Here is a 24354-nt window from a genome sequence, read left to right as displayed (position 1 = left end):
CCCCACCCCCACGAGGGTTGGCTGTCAGTCAGGATTCTGTCAGAAAGCAGATAGCTCAGACACTAAGGGTCTAACAACACAGAATCCACTCCTGGGACCATTAAGAGGGTGTGTGTGGAATCAGGGGAACTGCATCAAAGCTGTAGAAAGTGGCACCACAGAGATAAGAAACCAATTAGAAGCCCTGTCTGTCCCAGACCAGAAGGGCAAGGGGGGAAAAAAAAACAATGTTTAACCAGGTTCCCACCCCCTGGATCGAGAGAAAGAGGAGCCTCAGAGAAGTATGACTAGACGGCTGTAGACTCTGCCAGAGCCTCGACCTGCTAGGAGTGGGAGTATGATAGCAAGAGGACAGGGAGTAATTCATCCCACCAAACTTGCTCCAAAGAGATCTCAGGACCAGAAAGCCTATGCAATGCATCCATAGATGTCATACCCCTGGGCACAGAGAAGGGACAAGAAGAGATAGAGTAGAGAGGTGGAGCAAAGCTACATACTCCATCCTGGTACCCAGTCTTTAGTAAGTGCGACAGCCAACATTTCCTGTCACCATTACCTGATCCTGTGTCCATCTTCACGCCCTCCCACAGGTGAGATTTGCTCACGGTATTTGAGAGACACTGAGAGCTGCACCTCCAGGATGTCTTGTGCCTACTGATTTATCTGGCGGAATGACACAGAACAAAGGTGCAAACACAAGGTTCATCCTGCAGAAGGGTGCTCAAAAGAACCCCCGTATGCCCAAAACATGCTCCGTTCATTCAGAAGGAGAAACAAGGGCTGGAAATAAAACAGTGGCCTGTGTGGGACTGAAATCTATCAAACACAGCATCCCTTCTGGTGCCTTAGAGGTCTGGATGACATCTGCCCCACATAGCACCTCCCTCAACACCTCCCAGGCCCCAGCCGGAGGCTAAGGTAAAGAACAGTGAAGAAACCGAGGCTTTAGAGCCGGGCTCTGTCAAGCAGAGCCTCTGCCCAGCTGCCAAGCCCTGTGAATTGATCAATGGAATAGTAAGACCAGCTCTGCACCGAACAATTCTTCTCAGAATAAAGGCTTTCCTCCCCACTCAGTTCTTTCCTTTTGTAAGAAAAAGAAAAGAAGAATCAGCCCAGAGTGAATTCCTTGGAGCGGGAGGTTGGGAGGTAGCAGATGCAGGCATGTATACAGTGTATTTGTCTGAAGCCCATGCCCACTGCTCCAGGGTGGGAGGTTTGGGCCTCCAGGACCACCCTGACCCGGGGCCTAGTTTCTTTCAGAGAAGCCGTATCTCCATGAAGGTATGTGAGGTGACATGGGGGCATTGGGTATGCTAGTTGGCTCTACAGAGCCAGTAGCACCCCAGTTGCTGAGCAGGAGAATGTGCTCAGGGAGAAAAGTCAGGAAGGCTCAAGAATTATCTTCTCATCGTATATTCATAACACATTCTCACTAAGCTTTCAACGCAGTTAAGAGCATGGGTTCCAATCCTAGCTGCCCCGTTAACTATTTTGGAAGAGCTTAAGCAATTTAGGTCATCTCTATGCTTCCCCGCTGGAAGACCCAACTAAGGAACTTAACCCGGGTCATACAATGTACACAGTATATGGCATGGAGCAATAGCTCTCAGGAAAAGTCAGCTGTTGAGATACATGTGCAATGGTGATAGCCTCCACAGTGATAGACAGGACACGTATAGGCCATGCTCTTGGAAAACATAATTATGATAATAGTTGCTAACATTTGCTGGTCATTTACTAAACATTAGGCACTTTTATGGTGATGATGTGTATTATTGTCAGTTCATCCTCTCAACAGTTGCATGTTCAGAAGCAGACATTGGGGTGAAAGTTGTTTTCGTAATTCGCCCAAGGTTATTCAGCTGTTGAGGGCCAGAGCTTCGAATCGAAGATCAGCAATAACAAACAAGCCAGAAGATACATTCATAATTACACTTGGTGAGAAAACAGTAGGAAGGAAATGAAAAATCTGCAGTAGCAGAGCATAGGGGAGGGCTCTGCTGGGAAGAGTGGTCAGGGCCTCCGAGCCAAGGTATAAAGCAAGAGACACCATCAATCATGCAATGAGCCAGGGCAAGAACTCCAGGCAGAGGAAATAGCGTAAGAGTTGGTACTGATGTGAAGGAGACACTGGAGCATTTAAGAAACTGAAATGGGCCCAAAATGGCTGAAATGGTGTAAGCGTTGGGGCAGAAGGGAGTGTTGGGAGTCTGAAGTCCGGGCAAAGTCAAACAAGAGCAGAGACTCCAATCTATATACAGCAGGAAGCTACTAGGGCCTTAATGAAAAGGGTCACCTGGCTGATTGGTCCCATGGAGTGAGACTTTAGTGAAAGCAAGAGCCCTTAGGAAATGACTATAATAATGTAGAGTGACTTGTGCCAGAGAAGCATCACAACTGTCAAGGACAAGGAACGTACTTTGTGACCATTATGGAATAAAGACATGGTTCACCTCCGAGACAAGATGAAACAAATGTAATTCTTTTTTGCCTTTCTATCATCACCATCATCATCACTGACATTGCCACCACTATCAGATCACAGGCCACGGTCAGAGACGTCCCAGGATTGTTATGACTCCACCCACAATTCCAGATGAGGAGCCTGCCATCAAAGTGACAGCACCATACCTCGGCTACAACACTTACACGAATAACCAAAGAAACCCTAGCTATAGAAATCTAGAAAAAGAGGCTTATAAGTAGCCCCAAGCACATACAGAAGGATGAAAACTTAAAGCAGTCATGGGAACTGAATGTTAGATACAACTGACTGTTTATCACACTTGTTTTGCCTATATTGCTCATAAGGGACAATCGGCATACACTGCCCTCTTCTTTCAAGGACTGAATCTTTGATACATCACTACATAAGATTGAGCTACTTATTCATTCACGATACACACACACAAAAAAAAAAAAAATTATCGAGTGAATCTGCTATACCATGTTATTGAGCATTGGGGAAATACGAAGACAAATGAAATACCACCTCAAGGCTCTTGATTTCACAGTGAAGAGGACACTTATCATACAATACAACTGAAGCCAGCATAAAGGGGAGGAGAAGAAGCTGAGGAAGGCTCAAAATGGGCCTTTAACCCAGGGCCTGGGGCAGACTCTCGGGGAAGGAAAGAGGGGAAATAGGAAGGGGTGGAGCTTGTACCAGAACAGAGAACCCTTATGGAGCATTAGGAAGAATAAGGCATTCTGTGCGATTCAAGTTCCACATCAAGGAGGAAGTGAAGGGACGAGATACAGGCCCAGTCAGGAAAAGCCTTTAGGCTACACTTGGAAATTAAAACATTTCCCAGATCCCCTAGGGGACCATATTTTAAGACATGCATAATGGTCTTTTTTTTTTTTTTTTTTCATTTGCAATCATTCTGTATGCAGAGAAATGTAGAGGAAATGGCACTGAAGACAGCCTGGGCAAGATCCCTGTGGTAACTCAGAAAAGAAACAAAGAGAATGAGAGTCAAAGCAGATGCAGAGAAGAGGAGGAGAGCTAACATCAGAGAAGACCCAGAGGATGCTGTGATCATTCACAGATTTTGTGGGAAGACAGAAAAAAAAGTGTTAAGTTTTCTACCCGTGGATGAGAAATTAGGTCATGTGAAAAGTGGTTCTGTGGGTAAGTTTATACTACACAGTAAACAGTGAGAAGACACTAAATGCTTTTGACCAGGGGAGTCATGTGAACATGGGCTATGGTTTAAGGAAATATGCCCATAATGCCTAGCACAATGACTGAAGAAGAGTCAGTGGTGGGACAGGGCACATTAGGAACTTCCTGTGATAGTACGCTAGGTGGGAAGAATTGCACATATGGCTACAGAAAACAGGGGAGTCAGAAACAAATGTAAGCCGGGATATTGGCTACTGCTCTGTTGCTATGATAAATGCCCCCAGCAAAGTAACTTAATTAAGGAAGGAGGGGCTTATTTTGCTCATAGCCCCAGATTCTAATCTATCACAGTAGGGAGGTCACCGGGGCAGAATCTTGAGAGAGCCGGTCCATTGCTTAAAGCAATAAAAGCTTGTACTCAGCTCAGTGTCTCCTTTTTATGTAAATTTTAAATTTCTTTCTTTTTTTTTTTTTTTTTTTTTTTTTTACAGCCTGGGATCTATGGGGGGAGAGAGTCACTGGATTTTAATATGGTTCTTCCATCCCTCTCAGGCATGCCCAGAGGCTAAATAACCTCTCACCTATGGAGGCTTCTCTCCTAGCTGATGCCAGACCCTGTCAAGTTGACAAGTGACACTAAACCATCGCATAAGGTCTTGAAGAGCCTGACCAAGAGCAAAAGCAACACATTAGCCTTGGTGAGCATGGAGTTTCCTCTGGAATGGGGCACTGCAAGATGGAAACACCAAACATCACTACTAAAGGAAGAAGAACATGCATCCCAGGCTCATAGCAACATTGCAGCCCTGGAGAGCCAGCCAACAGTGAGTGGCATGCAACATGCCAAAGGCCAATCGCTAAGGACACAAAAGTGCACAGAAATTACTGATACGTTAAAAAAAAAAAGCAAACTGCAAAAAAACACAGGTATTGTAATCCTGTTTGTTAGAAATATGCCTGCGGTCTGCAAAATACCACACCTGAATGATTACGGTTGCCATCTCTGAAAAAGAGAGAGAGAGAGAGAGAGAGAGAGACAGAGAGAGAATTATAGGTGATTTTTATTTTCTTCTAGATGGTTTTTCTATTTTCTACCATGAACAAGCATGACTTTTGTAATCAGAAACCCAGCAGAGTTTAAAATATATTTGTTAAGCTTATATACCATGGCTGTCTTGCAGAATCGAAGAGAGACCTGTTTGCTAACTTCTTTTTTTTTTTCCAGTCCATTTATGATCTCTGAGATGCTGAGTGACTTAGATGTTACTGCAGGGGAAAGCTGGGGGAGATCTTAAACTGCACAGTAACCCACGTCACCAAGGAGACTCCTCACCACTCACCAGAGGGTCCTGTCTGACCCCTTCCCCAGTAGAGAGAGCACTAGCTTCAGGCGACCCCTTCTCAGACGCTCCATCTCTGAGCCCAGAGAGACCCAGCAGGCTCTGAGCCCTGGGTCGCCCCAGCCCTCAGCGCATCTCCTTTCCTTCCTCCCAGAGGACAGCACTGTTTCTCTTCTTTTCCTCTTCCCTAAGGCTCAACTATAAAAGCTCCATCTATCTAATCAGCTTGCCCCTCTCCTCTCCCTAATTCCAAATGTTCTCGTTCTCAGATTGTTAAAATGCTATCCAGTCCCCAATCTTAGTGGGAGTGGGAGAGATAATAAAATAAACACACTTGAACGCCTTTGAAGTGGAAGGAGTGGGGCAAGAGAGAGGGGGGCTGCCAATCAGACCCCGCGGGTCATATCATCCACACTAAGGCCCGCTGTGTTCACAGAAGCTTCTTAAATATTCCTTGTGACTACAAAGCTACGGACTCCAGTCTCAAGCAGCTGTTTGCAGAGGGTTTCCAAACACGTTTAAGGCTCAGGCCTTTTCAGCAAGATGAATTCTGCCTGTTTGGGGCGGAGGAGAGCCATGTAGAAGCAAACAGGATGAAAGGGGGACTCCTCGCTTGAGGATACCCCACGGTGAAGGGTTCCCTGGTCACTCCTGGGCTCCAGAAATGGACAGGCCTGGAATTTCCCCACATCCTTGTGAATGACAAAGAGTTAAAAAGAAGGTCCAGTGGCCTCATTTGGCACTCAGCCTCATTGCATAGCTAACAAGGGAGTATTCTGTTATAGCTGCTCCTTAAAAAATAAAATAAAAATAAAAATAGACACTTCTATCCTGCATCTCATCCAAAGGAAAAAAATCCCACATTTTCTGAGTTGAAGGAGTAAGATATTATGGAGAAGTTATGCAAGGTGCCTGAGACACACACCTGTTCATTTTTATGATTCCATTTACTAATCCATACTTTGATACATATTATCTCAGGCTCTGTCCAGGCGCTCCTGTGTGCTGTAGGAGCAGAGCCCTGTGCCCAGATGTTTATGAGTGAGTTAAGACAGAGCCAGGACTCAAGCAGAGGGCATCCATCGCCGCAAGGCTGGTCTAGCCTAGCTCCTCCTTGGACACACGTTTACCCAGTGTGCTCTTCTTTAGGAAAACTTTGTTTTAAAATTAGCAAAACCTGTCAAGCATGTCGCTGGACTTTTTTTTTTTTTTTTTTTTTTTTTTTTTTTTGCTACAGAAGAACGATTATTGTTAAGTCGAAGCACACAGCATGAAAAAGCATAGCCCTAAATTTTCAGAGAACATTGCCCTGAGCTTCTAAAACTAAACAAGCTGCTTTCATTTATATCATAGAAATAGTAAGATATTAGTCAGTAGGCTTTGGGCTTCTTGGAGAGTCTGTACGTATAATACTTGAGTTCATCACACGATATAGCTGAAACTTGTAACAAAAGGTCCTACGAGGGGAAAGAATGCAACATGAATCTTACGCTAGCCTGACGGTACACATTTGTCATCTCACAACTTGAGAAGTAGAGAAAGTACTTCTTTTTAAAATGTATTTATTTATTATTAATTACAGTTTATCTGCTTTGTATCCTAGCTGTAGCCCCCTCTTTCGTCCCCTCCCAATGCTACCTTCCCTCCCTCTTCTCCTCCCATGTCCCTCCCCCAGTCCACTGATAGGAGAGGTCCCTCCCCTTCCATCTGACCCTAGTCAATCAGGTCTCATCAAGACTGGCTGCATTGTCTTCCTCTATGGCCAAGCAAGGCTGCTCCCTACTCAGGTGGAGGTGATCAAAGAGCCAGCCACTGAGTTCATGTCAGAGACAGTCCCCTTTCCCATTACTAGGGAACCCACTTAGATACTGAGCTGCCATGGGCTACATCTGAGCAGGGGTTCTAGGTTATCTTCATCCATTGTCCTTGGTTGAAGTATCAGTCTCAGAAAAGACCCCTGGGCTCAGATTTTTTGGTTCTGTTGCTCTCCTTGTCGAGCTCCTGTACCCTCCAAGTCTTTCATCTCCCCATTCTTTCATAAGATTCTCTGCACTCTGCCCAAAGTTTGGCTATGAGTCTTAGCATCTGCTTTGATACATTACTAGGTAGAGTCTTTCAGAATCCCTCTGTGGTAGGCTCCTGTCCTGTTCCCTGTTTTCTCCCTCTTCTGATGTCCATCCCATTTGCCTTTCTGAAATGAGGACTGATCATCTTACCCAGGGTCCTCTTTCAGGCTTAGCTTCTTTAGGTGTACAGATTTTAGTATGTTTATCCTATATTAAATGTTTAATATCCACTTATAAGTGAGTGTATATCATGTGTGTCTTTCTGCTTCTGGGATACCTCACTCAGGATGATCTTTTCTAGTTCTTAACATTTGCCTGCAAATTTCATGATTTCCTTGTTTTAAATTGCTGAGTAGTATTCCATTGTGTAAATGTACCACAATTTCTGTATCCATTCCTCAGTTGAGGGAAATCTGAGGTTCTAGCTATTACAAATAAAGCTGCTATGAATGTGGTTGAACAAATGTCCTTGTTGTATACTTGAGCATATTTTGAATATATGCCTAAGAGTGCCTATATTTTTGGAAATACACCTAAGCTAACTATGACTTTGTCTTTAAAAATTAAAAAAAAAAAGTGATTTTAGTCAGTAGCCTATACACAAGTTACTTAGTTTTTTGCCATTCTGGGTCTATAAACATACAGAAAAACTTCCTAAGACAAATATTTATAGAATCAAAAAATTAATGGACAAAGGGATCATAGATGCCATTTAGAACAGGCCAATGCTTTTACAGATTTAAAAAAAAAAAACTGATGCGATTCGGTAGAGTTGCCATCCCCAATTCCCATGTGGCTTCCCAGTATCACATGTACCATCAAAACTCAGCCTGTACTCGGTCCCTGGAGAAACCCTTGGGGTGACAACCACTAAAAGGAGGTTCCCTGGGTCTGTGATAAACTGAGCAGGGGGATTAAGTTTAGCAGGTCAAAGGAACACAGTGATTTGAGAACTATATTCTACTAACGCTGTCAAGATCAAAAGCTGAACGGAGGTCCTCTTGACAAGGTTAGCAGCAGCCTCGCTGCAAGACCACCTCTGCCAACAGCAGCCCAGCCTTGGCTGAATGTGGTGAAGATAATGAGCAGAAACCCCAAGGAATCCAGGCAGAGGCAAGCTTGTGCTCTCCAAGGAGCATGGAGTGAAGCTAGAGAGCGTGAAAATGCAGTGCGAAGGAAAGGAAGCCACTCACATGTTTTGATTTCCAGCTTTGTATTTTTCTAGTTCAAGTCAGCTCAGAGCCACCTTTTTTTTTTCCCCACAAGCCCAGGGCTCCTCTCACATACATGCAGCATGGTGGCCTTTGCAAACAAAGCCTGACCTTGAACAGTGTCCTCCTGTCTCTAATGTGAAGTGAAGAGCCTTTGGCCCAGGATCCGTCTTCGGGAACAAGCAGGCAGAGTCACCAGCCAAGAGGCTGTAGATGCTGGCTGGAAAGGCAGGGCTCTCTGTGACCAACAAGCCCGGAAGCTGGCAATTGACAAATTTATCCATGGTCGCACCAAAAGAGGTAACCTGGCTTATTTAAATCTGTGGATGTGATCAAAGAGCCCATTGTAGCTAAAAGTAAGCTTTGCTACCTTTTTTTTTTTTTTTTCTTTAAAGCTGCTAATAAGGAAAGAAAAAAAATGTGTGGTTCAATTTTTCTTTTCCCTTACACTTCCTTTCTGGTCAAAGTGCTAATAAGCATGAAAAGGCACAAAGTCCATAGAGAGAACAGAGATGGAAATGGCTTGGAGGGTATGAACTATATAGTCAACCTAAAAATACAGGACAGCTGATTCTAACACCAGCAGGTGACAGTCAGACACAGATAGTTCAAAGGGTTTCCTTCTAGATGGCCATAAAGATTACAAGGCAAGGGACAGAAACAGGGAACAACAAGAAGACCTGGCCTGAGAATCTGGGGACACTGGCTGTGGTTCTGACTCCTTGACAACTCAGCCTTTCCATTTCATCAACTATAAAACAGTGGATTTCACATAGCAATTTAAAACTCTAAAATTCACGCTGTAAGTCTACCACAGTCGATAACATTGTACTCTCTCTATATACAATGGTGACACTGCCACCCCTCTTTTCCAAGGTCACTGCAAAGATTGAATGGAAGCAGGGTACATAAGCTCAGGACGAGACAGCACAGGATTTAATATGCATTTGGCCGCTTATTTCTGTTACCCAGCCTGCCAGACAGAAGTTACCGGCATCCCCAGTTCACAGAGAAGAGTACCGAGGCTAGCAGGAATTAGTGGATGTCTCTAAAGTCACACACGATAATCACTGGAACCGAGACCCAAACAAATCATTTTAAGTTCAAAGCCCACGTCATTAAGCTCTGTATAGCACAGCCACTCTGATAATGCATCGATGTGCTGCCACATAATACGTTATCAATAAACACCGCCACGCCTTCATGTTCACCCAGTATGATGAAGTATCTTAATATGCCTATTGAATGTATAAATAAATGAACAAACGAGCAACACATCACAAGAGGCCATTCCACCATGAACCCATCCAATTCCATAATGCAGCCGATCTAATCACTGAGAGGACTTCAGCACAATCGCCTTTTCGAAGAGTCAGAAGCTTAAGGGAAGGGAGATGTGTCCCCAGAAATGGACACATTGGGAGACTCGGAATGAAGCATAGCAGCCCAGTATTGCACTGAGCATCTTAAGCACACTCAGGGATTAAGATTCTATCTTTAAATGAATTTTAAAATGAACAAACAGACCAGGAAAGAAAGTGCCTAATTTACTCACATGTCCTTGCTCACCTAATTTAATAAATAGACAAGTCTTGGAATCCTGATGCTGTGCTCCCCCCAAGTTCCTGCTGCTTCCCTGACATTCTTCTGACTTTACACACGGTCCAAGAGAGTCTCCACAACAGCAGCAATGTGGACGTTCGGTGCTAAGTGACTGAGCAAAACATGTGCCTTCAGATCGTGCAGAAGTGGTGTCTGAACAGAAGGCCCTTCCGAAACCATGTCTATAAACTCCACGCCCCACTCCTTAGGTAGCACAGGTTCCCTGGAGGGGCAGGCTAAGGGGGTCAAAAATAAAGAACAAATCAAGGTATCTTGGAAGTAAACATTTTTGCAAATGGTAGCCTCTATGTTTCTCCCCTCCATTTTTTGGCAAGGCCAGTGGTCAGTGTCCATGGGTGGTCCTGCCTCAGCTCTCAGAACTCCCACAACCACACACACACCAGCCAATTCCTCCAAGAAAAGTGAGTTTTCACTACTTCATCAGCAGAGCCTGCAAATGGTGTTAAGCACAGATGAGGGCGAGAGAGAGAGAGAGAAAATAACATCAGAAGTAAATAAATCACTGCAACGCGAAGGGAACCTTCTCCAGCCACACAGACAAACACGGGAGCCAGGGGAGGCAAGGGAAAGGGGAACAAGGTGCGCTGTCCTCCAGGGCTCATGGGGAACTGATGCCCACAGAACGAGTTGTTCCAAATTGCTAATCAATGCTAGATACCAGCACCAGCCACTGCTAATAACGAAGAAAGAATCACCTCACTTCCTCTGTAATTATTTCTGACACAGGTCTCCATGAGGAGTGTCAAGACTCAGGTTAGCAGCTCAGTGTGATAATAACCCAAGATTACCAGAAATTCGCAATGTCGGAGAGAAAGAGGGCTTGGAGAAAGGGAAATGGCAATTAGAAATACTTGTCATGGTAATTGCATTGTGAATAGCAGCCATCCACTTCTCAGCCCGTGTGAGTTTTCTTCTGCCTGACTTTAAAAAAAATAAAATAAAATAAATTCTTCCAAGCACGTAGCACCATAGGAGAATACATCACATTTAAAAAAAAAAAAAGTGGAAAAAGTATTACTTCTCTCTAAATAATGGTTGCTAGATGATATTTTTTTTTAAATCCTCTCGAAATTCATAAGGCTGAGAGCTGTGCTACTTGACCAGCTAGTGAAGCTGCCTAAAGCCAAACAGCAACCATGTGATCTCACTCTTGCAGGGACTTCGACCCACATCAACATATTGTCTTCTATTAAGCCTAAAACAGTCTCAACTTGATTCTTTCACCATTCACCTTGTCCAAAACAGCTACGTTCACATAAGGTGAGAACTGATTAGTGGAAGCCTCTCGGATCATATCCTGTGAGATGATGGAGCCCACTAAGGGACTCCAGTGTGCCCATCGCCTCTTCTGTGCCCTTTGCAAAGCTCTAAGGAGACACAGACACTCAGCTCTAACACTGAAAGATGGTGCTTCACTTTATTTTGAAGCTCAAGTGAGCAACCCCAAATGGCATGATCGTCCAGCATCTGGGCCTAAAACCCACCAATGGCCCCTGTTACCAACGACTGTTGTCTCCTTCAAATTAATGTCCTCAGCGAACTACAAGGTTCTCAGTGACCTCGCTTCTCTCCAGGGCTGACAGATCGGCCCTGCTCTCTCAGTTAATGACAGTTCTGAAGATAAACCTCAATCATAAAGCATCCTATTATTAATTTTATTTTTATTATTTTATTTATTGCCGAGGTTGTTCTCTCCAAGGATCCTGTTTATCTAATCAACACTTACTATGTATGTGTTCTGAACTTAATTCTAGGCTGAAAATCCTTCCCTATCCACCTCCTTCACCTGATGAGGAGATGCTCTTTCTGTAGAATCACGTTGCATCTATAGCTTTTCTGTCCAAAATGATTCCATGTCACCTACCTGTCCATTCCTCCATTGACCAGGAGTGGCTTAAGGGCCAGAGCTACCTTTCATGTTGTTTTGTCTAAGCCAGCTATCACAAGGAGCTTGTCAGGCTCAAGGTTGAATAGAATCCACACATGGAGGAAGAAAAGATGGAAGAATATAAAATTAGATGATAAAGAGAATGGACTTGGTACATTAAAAAGTAATTAAACCTCCTTAATAGGCAATCATTTTGCCGTCTCTAGCGATCAGGGGCTAAATTGCATGAGGTGCAATATCAGTTACAGCTAGATATCTATATTTTTGTAATATTTGAAGAATTGCTTGTAATTTTAGGGAGTTATGGGGGTTAAAAAGAGGATTCGGTGAGAACCAAAGGTACTCTAGAGAGGCAGTGAATTCCGATGGCCCTGTGTTGGGCCTCCTCTTCAAAGAATTGGCAACAAACCAGAAAAGGGCATGCTTGGACCTTTCTTTGAATACCCTCGACAGTTCTGCCTTTACAGCTTGGTTGGGGCTAGAATAAAGATAAGCATGTTTTGGTTGGTTGCTTGCTTGGTTGGTTGGTGGTGGTGGTGGTGGTGGTGGTTGGTTGGTTGTTTGGTTGGTTGGTTTGGTTTGGTTTAGTTTGGTATGCTGAGACAGGGTTTCTCATTGTAATTGCCCTGGCTGTCCTAGAACTCCTTCTGTAGACCAGGCTGGCTTCGAACTCACGAAGATATGCCTGACTCTGCCTTCCTAGTGCTATGATTAAAGGCATGCAGCACCACTACCCAGCCATGAAGCAAACATTTTTTTGTTTGTTTGTTTTTTATTATTATTATTAGTTACATTTTATTAACTCTGTATTCCAGCTGTATCCAGCTCCCTTATTCCCTCCCAATCCCACCCCCTCTCCCTCCCTCATCTCCTCCCTGCCCCTTTCCAAGTCCACTGATTGGGGAGGACCTCCTCCCCTTTCATCTGACCCTGTTTTATCAGGTATCTTCAGGACTGGCTGCAAAGTCCTCCTCTGTGGCCTAGCAGGACTGCTCCTCCCTTAGAGGGTGAGGAGGTCAAATAGCCTGTCATTATTTTAAGACCTGATTTCAGTTTCTGAGGAAGCGCTACTCCTTCAGCATTGCAAAAAATTTTGGCTGTGCTCCTGTTACCTCACAGACCCAAGCCTCATCCTGAGTTCACTGCCTGGTTCCTCTGACTAGCATAAGCCTAGCAAGGCTAAGTATTCCTCTGGGCAAAGGTGACTGTAAAGATGGGTTAGTGAGGCTTTTCCTGACCCCATTCAAACTTATTTGGACCACATTTGCAAAAGGAAGCATCATCTTCTGCATAACACTGATAAACAGCCCCAGAGCAAGGCAATTTGAGACTTGACATGAGTTTAATTATTTGAGGCTGAGTGGGCCCGTCCAGCCTGTGTGGGACCTGTGACATTCACACCTCGTGTCTGCCAAATACTTAATTACACGGGAGATGATTTGCAAGCATATCCCAAAGTGGCTAACTGGAAGAGTGTTGGGGAGCTAGCCATAGAGTAAGCCTTAGGAAATAGGGGGATCTTAGGCATAAGATTCTCCAGCTGACCTTTGTGTATTTAAAGCAGAAGCACAAATAGAAGGAAAGAAACTATGTCATGGGGTTATTTTTGGTACTCCGAGCGTAACAATTCTGCACGAGGACACGGGACACACTGCAGCCTAGCACGCTGTATCAGCGTGGTGGTGTCGGGAGAGTTTGCCAGTCTAAGAATCAGAATGTAGCATCCCTTATATTTGTGTCAGGGGCCTAGGTGCAGTCCATGCATACTCTGGCTGGTGCTTCAGTCTCTGTAAGGCCCCAAGGGCCTAGTTTAGTTGAGTCTGTTGGTCTTCTTGTGGAGTTCTTGTCCCCTCCAGGTCCTTATATACTTCCCCTCACTCTTCCACAAGACTCCCTGCATTCTGCCTAATGTTGGTCTGTGGGTCTCTGTATCCATTTTGATCCACTGCTGGGTGGAGTCTCTCTGAGGACAGTTATGCTAGGCTCCTGTCCACAAGGATAGCAGAGTATCATTGATGGTGTCAAAGGCTGGCTCTCTCCTACGGGATGGGTCTTAGGTTGGGCCAATCATTGGTTAGTCATTCCCTCAATCACTGCTCCATCTTTATCTTTGCACATCTTGCAGGCAGGATAAATTTGGGGTCTAAGGTTTTGTGGGTCATGTGGGTCCCCTAGCAAATGGAGCAAGAGCTGTCTCTGACCTGGACTCAGTTGCCTGCTTTTGGATCACTTTCCCCTAGTTGGGCTGCCTTATCTGGCCTCAGTGGAAGAGGATGTGCTTAGTCCTGATTCAATTTGATATACCTGGGTTGGGGGGGTCTCCCTTTTTCTGAGGAGAAGGGGAGGAAGGAGAAAAGGGGTAAGAAGGTGGGTCTGGGAGGAGAGGAAGGAGGGGCTGCAACAGGAATGTAAAGTGAGTGGATAAATTGAAGAAGAGGAGGGGGAGGAAGGAGAGGGTAGCATCTACTTAAGAAAATAGGAGCCACATAGCCTCCCTCAAGGGGCCTGTAGGACATCATTAGGATGCTGTTACTGGAGCATACATTTGAAAGGACCATTCCTGTCATTGGTTAGACAGCCCCTGTAAATACCCAGCAATATCAGTGTGAGAGGGTGGTGTAAGCAAGACTTAAGAGATAAATTTATTGGGGGTTGGCGGTGGGGGACTGGCGAGCCTGAGAGAAATGGGACATGAGTGTAATCAGGGTGCATTGTGTGAAATTCCCAAATAATAAAAATATTATTTTGAGGGAGAAAAAGAGAAACACAAGCTGCAGTTCCATTATCTGTTGCAGCTGTGTTGGGCGGAGGGGCCTTTAAAAGGTAGTGGGATTTTTTTAAGAGGGAATAATTCATGCCTTCCTCCAGGAAAGTAATCCTAATTCTCACAGGTGGTTACAGGTCCCTTCTCCTGCCTCCTACTTTTTCCCTTTTTCCAGGTATCCACTTGCCTCCTTGCTCTGCACTCGGAGGAAGCATGGAACCCACACCATGTTTTTAGAATTTTTTTTTAATTTTTTCCCCTTTTTTTTTAAATTTTTCATCAATTACACTTTATTCTGCATCCCCCCATAAGCCCCTCCCTCCTCCCCTCCCAATCCCACCCTCCCTCCTCCCTCTGCTTGCATGCCACTCCCCAAGTCCACTAATAGGGGAGGTTCTCCTCTCCTTTCTGATCTTAGTCTGTCAGTTCACATCAAAAGTGGCTGTATTGTCCTCTACTATGGCCTGGTAAGGCTGCTCCCCCCCAGAGGGAGGTGATCAAAGAGCAGGCCAATCAGATTATGTCAGAGGCAGTCCCTCTTCACATTACTATGTAACCCAATTAGACTCTGAACAGCCCTGGGCTACATCTGTGCAGGGGTTCTGGGCCATGGGATTTGAGGACTTTGCTTTGTATTAATCAGCCAGCCCCAGGTATTTTGTTACAGTCAAGAATGCCCTTCCTGTGCAAAAATTATCAAAGGCTCATAAATCTATTTCTGGCACAAAGCAGGTACTCAAAAAGCATTAAGTCTGAAGTTGCAGAAACACAATGGGTGATACCAGGTCTGCTATTCAGCCCATCCACACTAGAACGATTATACCAAGCACTGCCACCAGTGTCCCCACTGCACATGGTCTGTGCTTTTTTGTGGTAGTCTTTTGAATACTGCCCCTAGATGAGGCAGTAGGAAATCTAAGATTACTCTGCTTACCCCTCTGGGGACTGTCAAAGCTTTTTCTGAAACGGTTCGACGCCTGCAGGTTCAGAAAGCTCCCCTGAAAGAAAAGCCTGAAAGCACACTTGCAGATCCCTCAGTGCTTGCCTCTCCCCACCTACATTCACCTCCCCATCCACAGCACACCGACTGCATCCACAGCCTAGCGCTCCAAGAGTTTGTGTCAGGGGAGAAGCCCATATCTGTAGCTCGGGAATAACGCAGCTCATCTTTTGCAGCGTTTTGTAAGTTTTGCCCTTAACGTGGGTGCCAGCACGTCTGACAGTTGTTTTGTGAAGAGCAAGGAAGGGTGTTTTACAGCTCGGCTGCTGGGAAGCACAGATGTTACAGGCTGTGTCGTGGCGAGATGGTAAAGGCTGTGCGGAAGGTGCCGAGCCTTAATTATCTTCCTGCAGCTGTTCATTAGCCTCGCCTTGCCTTCTCCGAGACTGACAACCACACAGTTGCACGCACAACAAACCAGGAAAGTTGAAGGAAGAAGAGAGGAGCTATCTGAAGGTGAAAATGAAGAGCACTGTGCAGAACAGCTGGAGATGCCCTCTGTGGGCTGCCTAGAGAGCAAGCTGATCATGGGTGCTCTAGAGAGAGCCCTGGGGCTCAGCCTCCAGTAGGCACAGCAGGAGGTCGGGTGGGATTCTCCAAGAGGACTTTAGACAAGGCTCCTAGGTGTATGCAGGAAAGGCTGCTTACGGGTGTCAGGAACAGAAGAAAGCCTTCTCCTTTTTAAACGTTCAGCTGACTTTGAAACGCATGGATTCCACAGTGCTGTAAACTCAAGTGTTGAGTCACTTCAGCTTGAGTGGATGGGTACTTGCCATCACCGGTCCCAAGCATTTCAGGCCACAGTATGTTTAGTCTGCTGAGCTCTCACTCATTTCATTTTGCTCCACACTGGGAAACTAGAAGCTATAGCCTCAGATACTGACAGAGCAAAGTTCAAACCAGCCCCTGTGAACTTTAATCCACGTACTTAGTTCAAGCACGGTGAGCTAGGGGAGCTAAGTACTCTGGTCTCCATGCATGGGACTCCCTTTGGTCTAGGTCCAAGCTTTCATATATCCCTAAGTCGAAGCAGAAAGACAAACGACTTTCATTATTCCAACCTGGGCATACAATCCTGTTCATTGTGTGTCATTCATGAACAGAACGCAGAAGAACTGTGCATACGGTAGTCCCCACCTCCCGCAGCCTAACACTAGAGCGAGCATGTGAAAGGGTCCCTGCCAGGCTTGCAGGCCATTTCAGCAAGTGGGAAGAGCTCATCCATGATAAAATAGCAAATGCCACCCTTCAATAGCAACTCATGAGGGGGGTTGATAGGATAGGACAGACACATTCTTATCCTGCTTCCTGGCATCAGAGACTGTCTTATCCTTACTCACAGGTGCTTCAGACTGGGGACTAGCTCACCCCGATGGCTCTCCCCCACTGAGCCCATCGTACTATCCCCCATCCCACGTGTGGTCGAAGCACAGTTTATCGCATGACTGTTTACTTGCCAGATCCTGCCCTTGGTTCATCACTCACAGGCAGCCCTTCGCAGCTGTTTCCATAACGACCTTCTTTGTGGTCTTAGTGTAAGTCCTCCCTGCGCTCCAGGAATGACACAAGACACAAACAGCTCTTATCCTCTCCCTCCCACCACCCCAAATCCGGCCCAAGCCAGTTGAGGAAATGGATGTTCATTTTAGGCAATAGCTAGGCAAACACATTCACGCTTTTCTGCATCATGAAGTTAGACCTTCACGGAAACAATCCTTTCGTATGTATAACCTGAACCTGAGGTTGAACCTTTGGGGGTGTTTCTTCCAGCGCTATTCCCAACTGTGTACATTCTCTGTCTCTATTTAAGAATTAATGACCTAAGATACATAGAAGCAATATCAGTTAAAGGCCACTTTCAAAAAATAATAATAATAGTAACATGAAGGTCGAGGTATTAAAAAGCCATCTCCATCCAGGGCCTGTCGTTTGGTTCTGTCTCCTGGCCCAAACTTCTCATCAGAGATGGTCTGTGCTCTGTCAACCAGAGAGTCTGTTCTCCCCTCCCCTCCCACTTCCGCAGTGATAACACAGCGCTATTCATTTTTAAGTGGTTTTCTTCATTCTCAGTAGTTCCACTTTGGGCATTTTGCTATTTTTATATTATTTATATGGGTGTGATTCTTTTGTGATGATTATCTGTGATTAATCCTTGCAGCTACGGGGGGAAAAAAATCAGTGTAACGGCTTGTACCACATCTAACAAGAGTTGATGTCTGTGTAGCTTTTCTGTGTTAAGCAGCTTTGCAAGTTCACTTTAATTGACAAGAGGAAAAGAGGATAGGCAATTAAAAAGGTGTTTATTATTTATTTTTTAATTTATAATTTATGGGAATTATGTATCTAGTAGACAGATAATAAGGCACGCTTTCCGCGTGATTTAATGAAACCAGGTGGCCCATTAGCAGGGTCCTAGTGCCCTACAGAGACTGCCTTTGTGTCCTTCCTCCATGGGGAGACTCTATGCTGTCATCAGCCAGAAGTCACCCTCAGCCAAATCAGAGGCAGGAGAAAGGAGGTTGGGATGCCAATCCCGGGAAAAGAGAGACAGCATGGATCTCAAACAACCATTATCCAGAACAGGAGCTACAGCTGAACCATCCCAGTCCACACTCACACAGTAGGACAGCAACAAGCCAAGTAACCAGGGAGTGGTCATCTCCCCAAGACCCCAGCATTCTCAGCTTGACTTTGTGTATAAAGGGTTAAAGGGGAGATTTTTTTTTCAGAACAGTATTTCTATCTCTGAAACACCAGGCAGCTCATATGTACACATTTCTCTCCACTAAGACCTAATTTTCCACCATTTTCCTTGATTTGTGGCTCTCTTTTCCCCATTTCCTTGATTTAATGCCCAATTATTTTTTGTCCCATTGCCAGTAAAACAAAATATTTCATAACTGCTTCTGTGAGGTTTTTGGATACTACTTTAAATACATAACTTACACTCCTTCTATCACAGAATTGAGAGGAATCTAGTGAACACCTGCACATAGATTCTTCATTTTTCTCAACAAGCTGACCCCCACTCCACAGTTTAGAGCACCAGGCCCAACATTAACAAATTTCCAGCATCTTCCTTCAGGCTCTACCCAGCATCCTCATCACCATCACCTTGAGAGCATAAAGAGTGAGACCTCATTTCACCCTATCCCTACCTCCCCCAACAGACAGTGAGAACCAAGTGACAGTGATGGTACATCAGCTGACTGCTTCCATAGCCACCTGGCCCCCCATCTGCCACCGGTGACCACGCAGACCCCTCTGGCTCAATGTGCTGGTGTGTCTGTCCCTAGTGGCCCAGCACAGGAAAAGTGGACATTTTAGATGAGCTCTCTTCTATTTTTTCTTAACAGTTATGAAACTCTGGTTTTGTTCTGTGTCCTAGAAACAGAAATTAAACCCAAACCAATGGGTCTGACTTTAGAATGTGAAGACAGAGACACCAAGACATCAAGAGGCATGCCTTTTGACTGTTAAAACCTTTTTGCCAATCTAAGCCTCTTTTGGCCTAATTTTTGCACGCAGCATATACAAGGACAGTAGCACAGAAAAGAACCTTACAGAATCTGTCTCCATTTTGTTTGACAATCTCACTTCTTTTTCTGCTCATCCTGTTTTATGGTTTATCACTCTGTCCTCAAAATAAAAGTGAAATTGATTTTATTTTGAGAAGTATGTATGAACCTCAAAAAAGTGTACAGAAATTCTGGAAATACCCCGAGGTATTCAGAGGTCACCAAACCTCTTCTAGAAATATAGTCATGAGAAGCCACCTATTAAACCCAGACCAGCAACTACAAGTGGAATACTGATTTTTCGTGCACAGGTCCCCCCAAGTCAGCTTCCAATTCTGTTACACTGGATATTGAAACCCATGTTTGAATTTTGCCGTCTAGAAGAGACAGCTGACCTCAGACTAAGTCTCCAAACAAATGAGCAGAGCTGAGATTCAGATCTATGGAGGATATAGGAGATCTACAGAAACAATGAAACATAAACCAAGCCCAATTACTAGAGAAAAGGCAAGTGAAGAAAACCACAGTAATAGTTATAGAAAGTTCAAATGAAGATTAGTTAGGGTTGGGTAAGAAGCAAGCTTCAAGGCCACCAAAATAAGAAATCAGTCTAAGATATCAGTGTGTGGTTAAAATAGGGCTGCGCTGTACTGGGTCCCAGCTCAGATCAGGCCTGGCTAAAAGACTGAAAGAGCGTGATGTCACTGACATATGGCATCCTGGCACTTGGAAGAAGCATCTGGGACTCTATGGGGGAAAACTGGTAGAACCTTTCGTTCTGTGTGTCTATGGGAGCCAGAGGCTCGGCTGTAAAATCTGTAAATAGAATCAGGAAACCACAATGCAGCTTGATGTCCATGGACATCCCTCCTCTCATACAAACATCACAGCCGGGGAACAGAGGTCAGCGCCCACCCTGAATGGTGGTCTTGTCCTCCCTGCCCTAGCCACAAAGACAACTGAGCTGAAGGTTGCCTCTTCCTGAAGTCAGAAGAGCCCACAGAGACCAGGAAGAAAAGCAGGCCATCCCAGAGTTCAGCTACAGCACTGGCCATCAAATCCTTCCTCGTTTCTGCAGACAAGCACGCTAAAGATTTTCACCAAACACAGCCCAGGGAGGAGACAAAGACAGAGAGCAAGGATCACCTAAGAAGATGTGTTCATTTTGAACAACATGTTCCCACCCCTTGCAAGCTTAAAACGTAAGGAGAGGGCTTGGGAAAGGTATTCCCCTGTGAAATGCTTACTGAGCAGACATGACAACCTGAGTTCAATCCCCAGAACCCACAGAAAAACCAGGCGCAGTGGTGTCCTCCTGCAGTCCCAGCTGTGGGAAGGCGGGGGCCAGAGGGTCCATAGAATGTAGGCAGACAGTCCAAATATCAGTGAGTGTTCTCTCTCTCTCTCTCTCTCTCTCTCTCTCTCTCTCTCTCTCTCTCTCACACACACACACACAGGAAATCTAGAGAGAATTAAAAACTGTAGCAAAGTGGTTTTGAAATGATTTGTTCACATCAATTCCAGAAAAACATCACTCCTCTGCAACAAGCAGGCAGAGTTGCTCACAGTTTATTCTGCAAGCTGGGATGGGACCTGTTACCTTTCCTCCTATATTTTCTAGAGGAATTTTTAAAGTTAATTAAGTAAAGGGATAGGACCAAAGAGGATCTCCTCTCTTGTGACTCCTTACTTTTTACTATATCAGGCTTAGCTATAAAGCAAGGAAGTTGGTTTCATATAAAGGCAAGAAAAATGAACATAGTTGATGGAGTTTTAGAGTGCTAATAAATAATACCTTTTTCTGCTTCGCATGGAGATTAAAACAAAAGCAGAGAGATACCTGGAAGTCATATAGATAGAAATGAAAATATCACCAATATTACTGATCATGAGGTTTTAAACCTGTGGACAAGGGAGCTTGCTAATACTTAATCGCCCAATTCGTCAGACTCATCCACACAAACCTTCCCAATGTTCGGGCCAAGAGATTTGCAAGCCAGAAAAATCTTAGAGTAGAGCCTGGGGAGCTGAGACTCTCACTACTGCTGCCCGGTCCTTTCCAGGATTTAATTATTCTTGGCCTCTGATATGAAGGAGAGGATAAAAGATGGGCAGCAATGTTATTCTAAAGGGCAGGGCTCCAAACAGCTATCTACGACCAAGGGAAGTGTCATCTGACCCAACCTAATAACATCTCCTTCAGGTGGACACCTTGGGACATAGCCTATTTTAGCAGTGTGTCCATTAGTCAGAATGCTTGGGAGCTCTTGGGGAATCCTGTCGAGAACCTGCAGTTAGTTCTTTAGATAGCTTTGGTCACAGCATAGCTTTGTCTCTAAGTGTTAGATAACCAAGAATTCTTAGACTATAGCAAGTAGATACCATCTAAGGTCAAGATGAGTATGACAATTGAAAGATGAATAATGTTCTTGTGTGAGCTAAAAGCTGACGCTGACATTTGACTGGTGTTTAGCTCACAGTAACATCCCGGGAATAAAGAATTTGTCACTGTGATGAGACCTTCCAATGCCAAAAATGGGGGCCAGTGAGATGACAATACCTTTTAAATTTTTCTTTCTTTCTTCCTTTCTGTCTTTCCTTCTTTCTTCCTTTCTTTTTCTTTCTTTCTTTCTTTCTTTCTTTCTTTCTTTCTTTCTTTCTTCTCTTCTTCCTCTCCTTCTCCTCCTCCTTCTTCTTCTTGGATGACTTCTTAAAGCCACACCAAGTATAAAAAGTTAACTCACAAATAAAATGTTTAAATATTGGTCCTTCTATTATATTTGTTTGTGAGCAGGAATATATGGAGTCTTTGTACGAAATCCTACTTTGCATCACCCAAACATATAACCAGCATGGGCAAAGAATTTACAGGTTAGCAACTTTGAAGAGACTAACTTTGATTTCATAAAATTCTGGTATACCTATAGGGAAAAAACATATTGACTGCATCGTGGTGTATCAAACAAATATGAGTGGAAGGTCTAAGTGATAGTATAACTCTTAGCAGGAAGGGAGTACAGTACCACCAGCTATTATTCAGGAAAGATTGGGGCTCAGATGAGCAAGCCATCTTTTTCGTTTTATTTATTTACTTTGTATTTTTACTTTTTTCTTTTTTATTAAATTTACTCATTTTATATCCCGGTATGGCCCCCTCCCTCATCTCCTCCCAATCCCACCCTCCCGTTTTGACTATTTTTTTCTGCTTTCTTTTTTTTTATTAATTATACTTTATTCACTTTGTATCCCCCCATAAGCCCCTCCCTCCTCCCCCCATCCCACCCTCCCTCTCCCTTCTTCATGCATTCCCCTCCCCACGTCCATTGATAGGGGAGGTCCTCTTCTCCTTCCTTCTGATCTTAGTCTATCATATCCCATCAGGAGTGGCTGCATTGTCTTCCTCTGGGGCCTGGTAAGGCTGCTCCCCCCTCAGAGGAAGGTGATCAAAAAGCAGGCCAATCAGATTATGTCAGAGGCAGTCCCTCTTCCCATTACTATGTAACCCACTTGGACACTAAACTGCCATGGGCTACATCTGTGTAGGGGTTCTAGGTTATCTCCATGAATAGTCCCTGGTTGGAGTATGAGTCTCTAGGAAGTTCCCTGTGTTCAAATTTTCTGGTTCTGTTGCTCTCCAGCTTTTACTATTTCCCACATCTTACATAAGATTCCGTGTACCTAAACCTCACAAAGACCCAACAAAGAAAGAGAATTTCAGGCCGATCTTTCTTATAAACACTGATGCAAAAATACTCAACAAAATACTTGCAAACTGAATCCAAGAAACATCAAAGATATCATCCACCATGACCAAGTAGGCTTCATCCCAGATATGCAGAGGTGGTTCAATATACGGAAATCCATCAATGTGAACCACCATATTAACAAACTGAAAGAAAAAAACCACGAAAATCTCTCTAGATGCTGAAAAAGCATTTGACAAAATCCAACATCCATTCATGTTTAAAGTGTTGGAGAGATCAGGGATAAAAGACACATATCTAAACATAGTAAAGGCAATATACAGCAAGCCTTTTTTACTATTATGTGATGTGAGAAGTTTCTTTTCTGGTCTAGTCTATTTGGTGTTATATAAGCCTCTTGTATGTTTAAGGACATCTCTTTCTTTAAGTTGGGAATATTCTCATCTATGATTTTCTTTAAAATATTTTCTGGACCTTGGAGCCTGGAATCTTCTTTGTCACCTATTCCTATTATTCTTAGATTTTATCTTTTCATGGTGTCCTTGATTTCTTGGATACTTTGTGTTTGTGATTTTTCCGATTTTATTTTTTCTTTGAGAGATGTATCAATTTTTGCAATTGTATCTTCAGCACCTGAGATTTTCTCTTCCATCTCTTGTATTCTGTAGGTGATGCTTACCTTTGTGGTTCCTGAATTTTTCTCTAAGTTCTCCAGCTCCAGGATTTCCTCTGTGTTTTCTTTATTGATTCTATTTCTGTTTTCATGTCTTGCACCATTTCCTTCATCTGTTTAAGTGTGGATTCCTGTGTTTTCATGATGGCCTCTATTTTTTTTAATTCATTTTCTCTTTATTTGCCTCTATTTGTGTGGCTATAGTTGCCTGTTTTTCTTTGAGAGCTTTGTTCATTTCCTCTTTATGTGCCTCTATTTGTGTGGCTATTTCTTTGAGAGTTTTGTTCATTTCCTCTTTATGTGCCTTTAATAACTTGACGAGCATAGCTTTAAAATCATTTTCCTGTGTTTCCAATGAATTAAATATCCATTGATTTGGGGAATTGTTTGTTAAGCCATGAAGTCTTGGTTTTTGTTGCCTGTATTCTTATGTCTGTCTCTAGCCATCTGATATCAGTAGCTTTTGCTGTTTGTTCCTGGAGCCTGTACTGCAGACTGGGTCCTTCTGTCTCTGGAGTCTAGAGTATTCTTCAGGAAGATGCGAGAGGTCCACCAGTTCGAGAGTGGGTGTTGGTGTTTCAGGTGCAGCTAAGGGAAGAAGGTCACAGGTGCCAGTGCGCAAACACAGGAATGGGGGGGGGGCTGCCTGGAAGGGTAGAGTGTGAGGGAGAAGCACAAGCACAAGTTGTGGTGTGGCATGGTTTGCGCAGGCACAGTGGCCCACAGGCCTGTCTTGGTATTGTGCTCCAAGTGCTCAGATCTGCCTGAGCTGCAACATCTTGGCTCCAGGAATCGTTTCTAGGAATTGTTTGTCTGGACTCCACTGGGAGACCCACAGAACAGGGGCTTCAATGTTGAGATGCTGTCCCAGGGATCCCTATGTTGCCCACAGTGGAGGTGTGGTTGAGAGGGACCTAGCAGACAGGGACCACTCCCCCC

The sequence above is a fragment of the Meriones unguiculatus genome, chromosome 11 (genome assembly GCF_030254825.1).
Source record: "Meriones unguiculatus strain TT.TT164.6M chromosome 11, Bangor_MerUng_6.1, whole genome shotgun sequence".
Classification (NCBI taxonomy): domain Eukaryota; kingdom Metazoa; phylum Chordata; class Mammalia; order Rodentia; family Muridae; genus Meriones; species Meriones unguiculatus.
The sequence above is the reverse complement of the archived record's forward strand: the minus strand, read 5'-3'. Positions refer to the sequence as shown.